The following is a 7,869-nucleotide window of genomic DNA, read 5'->3' as shown; positions in this document are numbered from 1 at the left end:
ACGTGGTGAATCTGTTTCTTAACTGAACTGTGTATTATACCCATTAGTCTTCAGTAGGATTAAGATTTCACAGAGTAGCAAATTAGATTTAATCATTACAGTTTAAGTAAATGAAATAGCAATATGGCCCAGAGTAGAAAAATGGCTTTAATTATGATTAAAAATATAAAACAAAGAGAAATATATCTTCCTGATCAAGATTAATCATGCACTTGCCAGGTCTGAAACACAATTAGATTTTTAAAGGTGCACCTAAAAGAACTGGATGTTTAAGATTTAATATTCAAACCTTTTTGCATAAGAATGTCCCTACTGTCTCAGACCCAGGGTCATCTTAATTCAGTGTCCTCTCTCTGAGGTCAGCCAGCAGCAGACATGCAAGAACATAAGAAGTATGGCAATTACAGAATTACGTAGAAGTCCTAATTACAGAATGATATAGAGGTTCTTTCTGGGATACCATGCCTTTCTGGTTTATGGTCAACAGTTCACATTGAATTTGGGCCATGTTGTTTATTTTGTATTGATGGGCCTGCTCTGTTTGTATAAACGTTTTGCTATCTCTTCCGTACTTTCTATTCCCTTGGAGCAATGTCTTCTGCGATGGAGTTACACACTCTGCCAAAAGAAAAAAAAAAAATCCTTCTGTTTGTTTAGGGTCCTAATCATTATGGAATTGAGAAATACTGACTACTTTCTATTCAGCAGAAGTTGCCTGGCAGTACTGAAATGGAATGTTTCTGAGTGACTATGTCATGAGACATAAGTTGCTGGCTACACTGTACTTGTGTGTCACCTCTCTCATCTGTAGCACTTCCAATTCTACAGTTTTCTGGTAAAAAATTTTTGTCTTTTTGCTAACTGAAATCTCACATGCACTGAGTTTTGCATTTTTTTTCCTACTTCTTATCTGCTTATCCGTTTAACTGCTTGTCTTAGTTTGAGTCATCAGATCTGCCTCAGTCACCCACACCCTTCCCCATCAGCTACATTTACCCCCATGCACAGGGACCACCATCCAAGCTCCATGGGTGGTGCTGTTCTGCACATGTAATTACAATTATATGGATTTTGAAGAAAGACTGTAGATGTAATTTGATCTATTCTGAAGATACTTTTCTTTACTCTTCGTATTGAAATTATTTTAGATTCCATTTGGTCAATTATTCAGATATCAAGAAAGAGATATGTATGTCTGTATGCATCATTTCTTCCTGATGTGTAATTCTTGATCAATTCTGCTGCCATTTATCTCTGGAACTGTGTTGTGCAAAATACTGTAGGATGGCTTTGCATGCAAATATGCATACATGAGCAAATCATGTGAATGGGCTCTTCTAGATAAGGTAGGCCAGCACCTCACAGTGATGCCATATTCTACCTCAAGCTTGACTTCTCCTTGCATGTCAGTATCTATCATGCACTAGGAGCAGAAAGGGTCAGGACAGGTCAAACTCTAAAACAGGAGGAGTAGGCAATGAGAGAAACTGTAAACAATCCCGTGCAAACCCTGGCTATTCAATTAGCTGAGTACCAGAGAAAATTCAGCATCGTTTCTCCAAGGGAGTCCTTCAGGAATGGACTGAATACACAGACCTGCTTGTCCTACCCCAGGGGAGCAGTGATCAACCATGTCATAATGGGTTGTAATCTACATTTCCATTACTGGCAGGTGCGAAATAAACCGAGAGTTAATGAAGTGTTTTGTAATCCTTTTGGGATGTAAAATCATTCTATAAGTAGTATCAGGCTCAGTGGGGGAATGACTCTCTTGTATGCCAGAAATGAGTGGAAAGGAAGAACAGCTCATGAGATTTGTAAAAGTGCTTCGATAATTTAGACATCTAAAGCACTCAAATTCACCTTTACACAAAGAACAGACCTTCTCAGAATATTTTTTTATCCTCCCAAATTACCCCCATAGATTATAAATGAATTTCTGGAGCCAGCTCCCAGAATTGGCTCAGGAGTCAGATACTTGGGAGGAGAAGAGAGAAAAGAGAGCTGGGCCAGCTCCCACCAGCTGTCCAGAGACATGATCAACTAATTTGTGCATCTGTGCTAACTCTAACCTGCCAACCAGTCTGTGAAATACATTGATTATTTGGATCTCCTATACTATTGTAGTATAGTATCTTTCAGGATGAGTTTCTATGTTTTAAGGAGGAAGAAAACCAACTAATCAGTATCAGGAGTATTAACACTTTTATTTTATTTTATTTTATATTATTTTATTTTATTTTATTTTTTTTTATTTTTTTTTATTTTTTTATTTTTTTAGTGGTCAAATAGACCAAATGCACTACATTCTTGCATTAGGTTGCAATAACCATCAAACAAAAAATTGACTGCATGATCCAGGGGCTGTAGCCCATGCCTTAGCACCATCTGGTGAAGCAGGCGTGATCCTCTCTTCCATACTGTGTCTGTGTTCACGCCTAAATGTCTCTGTCTCACTGAAATCAGCAATTATTTTGGGTACAGGCCAACAGGAGAATAATGAAGGTTATTGAGAATGGTTTCAAAAGATGTTTTTTTAGCTAAATAGCTCTGTGCAAAGGGAGACATTCCTGGGCTGTCCTAACAGCCTTTTGGTGTAGGTCAGTGAGGATAACAAGCAACACTTGCCATGAGTCATTTCTGACAGGATTCAGGACTGGATCAAGGAGCCTGGTGCAGAAAGCCAAAATATGATCAAAAGGATGGTTAGTGTTTGTGCTCTTGGCAAATGAGCAATACCTGCTTGTAGGTGGTGGCTTGAAGCCACAATTGAGCTGTGTACAGGTTTTGTTTATTGCCGTGGAAGATAGCAGAAAAATAAATGCTCCCTTTGTATGTTGTCTGTTGTGTAAATTGGCAGCTTTCAAGTCAACTGTTCTAGATTGCTATGCGCATTTTGGTGGGATGGGACTGGGGGTTATGAACATTGCTTTGGTAAAAATGTTTTTATTTTATAAAGTCCATTGTAATTGAAAAGGTTAGAGCATATCCAAAAAAACATGAAACAGATTGTGCTAATATGTGTTATCTTAATCAAATATGTCATTTGAAGGGGAACCAAATGTGGTCATTGCTTTATTGTCACTACATGGTCATTTGCTAGAAGCCAGTAAAGTAAGCACTGCTTGTTAAAATCTGAGTGACCTTTTCAAGGCTGAGCAGAGTGCTAAGTATATTAAGTCACCTTTCCTTATCTGGCATGACAGATGTTTGATTTGGTTGACATTTTCAGGAATGCAGAAACGATTATGACTTCAATTGTTTATTCATCAGAGGTTGTGAAGTTAACTGATGTTGCATATATACTTTTTTATTTTGTACAATAAACTGTGATATTCTTTTGGTCTGATGTAAGTTTATCAGTGTTTAAAAAGATGTAAGCAGCAATTGTGTTCTTCATGGAAAGGTCATTTCTTTATGACAAGTGATGTTTTAGACACAAGCGGTATATTAGGGAAAACTTGGACATTTAACAAATTATTTTCTAGGCGTTACAGAGAAATCAAGCAATTGTGCAAACCTACATTAAAAGGCCTCTAATTCTGAGCCTCACTAAATGAAGGAGTACTCTGGTCTTTTGACTTCTCTTTGAATGGGTGAGTAATATCCGCTGAATTGTTCCCTTGGAAATCTTTCCCTTTTCTTTGGTAACTGTCCAGAAAATCTATTTTTTTTTGTCAAAACCATATAATTTTTATTATAGCAACACAACAGTGTAAAAACACTGCCTGTTGGTAAACTGAGGCATGAAGATGATTGCAGTCCTTTGGACTTTTATACAAGACCACTTTAACTGAACAAATAAATGAAGTAAGAATTAGACAACTTTTATTTGGACGTTGCAGTGCTATTTAAGTAATAATTCTGTGCAGTGAATGAAGTTATAGGAAAGTTATGTTTTATGGGTAACCAGTACAGTATAGATGAAAATGTTAATTGGAAAGTTTTACAAATAATTTTAATTTCTTCAATCGGAGCATATTTATTCCTACGTAACAAATACTGTTTGTCTGTAACAGAGAGCAACTCTGCGCATTTCAGACAGTTCTGTAAATTACTATCCTTACAACAAGATACACATACAAAAATACAAAGAAAATCAATTACTACAGAAAGATGCATCAAATAGTGTTAAATAAAATTGTGGCATAACACATTGCTTTTTGCTTTTCTTCTTGTAGAAATGCTTTTCAGCCCATCAGAAATTCAAAATAATTTCTTAATTAGCTAGCCTTAGAATATATCTAACTTCTATTTTATAGCTCCACTGGCAAACCAAAACCAACTGCACTTTTTATAGGAATTCTGCATTTTTTTTAAAAATATACATACGTGGTGGGTTGATCTTGGCTGATCACCATGTGCCCACCCAGACACTCCCTCACTCCCCCACCTCAGCAAGACAGAGGGAGTAAATACAACAAAAAATCCTCATGGGTCAAGATAAAGGCTTTTTAATGACAAAAAGCAAAGGTCATTCACGGAAGAAAAGCAAAAAAAAAAAAAAAAAAAAAAGAGATGTTTTCTCTACTTCACATCAGCAGGGGATATTCAGACACTTCCTGGGAAGTTAACTCTATTCCAGCCAGACACAGTACAGCACGTATCTCAAGAAATGCACTTATCTTCTCCAAGGTCTGAAAACAACTGGTGAAAAACAGCACCCCCAGGCCCCTTTCTGCAGGGCTGCTCTGCAGCCACTCATCCTCCAGTCTGTGCCTGTACCTGGCATTTTCTTTTGTTGAACTTCATGCTGTTGCCAAACAGCCCATGCTGCAGTGTATCCAGATCCCTCTGCGAGGCCTCTCAGCCCTCTAAAGAGTCAACAGCATCTTCCCACTGGGTATCGTCAGCACACTCACTGGGGATGCTCTGCACAGCTGCATCCAGATCGTTGATAAAAATATTGAATAGAACTGAGCCCTGGGGAGCACTGCTAGTGACCGGCCGCCAGCCTGATGTAGCCCTGTTCACTGCAACCCTTCGGGCTCTACGATCCAGTCAGTTCTTTGACCAGGATATGGTGACAGACAATATCTAAATGTCTTACTAAAATAAGAAAGATTATGTCTGCCACCTTCCCTTCATTTACCAAGCAGGTAACCTTATCATAGAAGGAGATCAAATTACCAGGGCAGGCCTTTCCCTTCATGAACCCATGCTGACTAGGCCTGATAATAGCCTTGTTCTTTAAATGCATTCCACGATCCCCCAGGACAATCTTTGTAACTTCTTCAGGGACTGTAGATTCCTGGGTCTTCTCTTGTGCCCTTCATGTGCATGGGTATAATGTTGGCTAGCTTCCAATAGGCAGGGACCTCCCATGTCTCCCATGACTTCTGGTAATTGGTTGAGAGGGATCCAGCAATACCATTCACTAATTCCTTCGCCACTCGGGGGTGAATCCTGTCAGGCCGCATGGACTTAGGAACATTGAGCTGATACTGCCATTCTCTCACAATTTCAGTGACTGCAGATGGATAGTCACTGCTCTCTCAGACATGGTCCTCCTTTTCCTCTGCCTTTTCCTTATTCTTGCTTGTTACCTGACCATCAACTAAAAGTATCAGTCCAATGTTTTTGTTTGGCCTTTTGCTGTTGATACACTTGAAAAAGCCTTTTCTGGCCATCTGGCACCATGGTGGCCAGTGTCAGCTCAAGCTGAGTTTTGTTTTTCTCATTTTCTCCCTGCAGATGTGAGCTGCAGCTCTGTACTCCCCCTGTGATGCCAGACTTTGCTTCCTTGCTTTCTGAATTTACTATATTTCTAAGACAAAATGAAGCACAACGTGACAAAAGAACCTGCAGAGGATTATGACGGATGGGGAGGGAGCAGTGAATTTTGATATCCTGACTGAGTAGCAGAGACGTTACACGACCAGATGGCATATTGCCTTCGAAAGTGCTTTTGACTTTTGAGTTCTACTAGAAGACTGGAAAAAATCTAAGTGTCAGCTGTTGAATTGGAGCCAATCACTAGCGCCAAATGGGAAGAGCATCGGTGTTTCCTAAGTATTGCTAGCAATGGAGAAACTTCAGCTTTCAAGTTTCAGTTTTTCAGTTTCATCAAAACAGCTAGTGAGATGACACAAATTTGAGTGAAAGAAAAAGTTTGGGGTTAAGGTAAGCAACAAAATATTTTTTTTAAATACACAGGACATTTTTTTCCCTAAGTGATTGTCAGTTTCATAACTTCTAATTTTTGGGAATATATCTTTGCATGCCCTGCACATAGATTTGGTGTTCCCAAAGTGGATTGGCAGGCTTTTTCTGAAGAAAAAAAAAAAAAAAAAAAAAAAAAAAAAAAGGACCCATCTGAACCACTTCAGATTGAGGATTCACAACTGAATGCCTTGGATCACCAACAATTTAGAAAATACAAGCCAGAATAAGGAGATCCACTCTGCTGCTTTATTTTTGCATTCCTCCTGTGACTGTAGAGAGCCTAATTCAGTAACAGTTAACGTCATAACATCTAAACTGTAGAGAAAGCACAGTGGAGATTTACCTCCTTGTGAAGGTGAATGGGAGAGTGAGGAGAATTACCTGGGAGAAAATTAGGTCCAAATTTTCCTTTCCTTTCCTTGCCTTGCCTTGCCTTGCCTTGCCTTTCATGCTTTCCCTTGCCTTTCCTTGCCTTTCCTTTCCTTCCCTTTCCTCTCCTTTCCTCTCCTTTCCTCTCCTTTTCCTCTCCTTTTCTCTCCTTTCCTATCCTTCCCTTTTCTTCCCTCTCCTTCCCCTCTCCTTTCCCTTTTTATTTCCATCTGGTAGGTGGACAAAGACCCTTCTGGCAGTTTTATTTCTGTTGCCAATGTGGGCCTTTCTAGCCTTAACTTAGCATCCCTCATCCAGCAGTGCCTTCCACTTTCTCATCCTTACTGAGATAGTTTCAACTGTTTTTCTTTCCCTCTGTAAACTTACTTTGAGTTGTCTTGTATTTCCGTTTGGTCAATAACTTTTCAAAGGTCACTGATTTCTAAGGGAGACCAAAGGTTTTATTTAGTAATCTTAACTGAAAATTGCTGGGCAGGTTTGTGAAAGGAATGTTTTCAGTTGCTGACATATTGTATTTTTCTTCTCCTATAATTTCATGAAACCTTCAAGAATTTGTATCTGACAGTAATGCCATTTTCAAAAGCAGAATCTCTGGTTGTTTTCTCTCCTGCATGACCTGATTTAGAGGGTGTTCACATGGCTGCTCGAGGGGGATCCACATTTAGTTGGAGAAAGCACCAGTACGGGGTCACCACCCATCCGAGGGAGCTTTTATACAGAATGTGGGAGACCCAAGTTTAGTTTTTAGTGATCTCTTGTAGCTTATTGAGAACATGCTTTGCTCAAGTTTACTGATGAGATTGTTCTCTCAATACCACCTTCTGGAGCAACATGACTTTTCAAGGATTGTTTAGCATCTGCTGCACAGGAAGGATGGTTTGGGCATTTTACTAGGAGAGAAGAGACCTGAGTTTGTGTTTTAATAAATATAAAACACTAATTGTATACAACTGTACTTAAACTTTGAGGGGGGCAACCACACCCCTCAAGTCCTCTTGCAGATAATATTAGGTTGATTATCAAGTTAGGGGTTTTTTATAATTAAATGAAAACTGAACCACTAAAAGCAGTTGGACATGTCCCCTACCTTAGGCATGGCTCCCACCTTGATACTACAAGGGAGGCACCCAGATCAACTCAGACAAATGGGAGATCTGAGCCCCATCCTTGTGCTTGATAGTGTACTGCTGCTTTGCTCGGACTTCTGGGTTTTGCACATCCCATTCTTACAGTTGCCTCCACTGCAATATCTGGAAAATTAACTTGAATGAAATTCTCAAAAAATGAACTAGTTAAAGTTTTACTCTTTACTTT

Source organism: Cygnus atratus, chromosome Z, assembly GCF_013377495.2.
Source record: "Cygnus atratus isolate AKBS03 ecotype Queensland, Australia chromosome Z, CAtr_DNAZoo_HiC_assembly, whole genome shotgun sequence".
NCBI classification, from domain to species: Eukaryota; Metazoa; Chordata; class Aves; order Anseriformes; family Anatidae; genus Cygnus; species Cygnus atratus.
The sequence above is the reverse complement of the archived record's forward strand: the minus strand, read 5'-3'. Positions refer to the sequence as shown.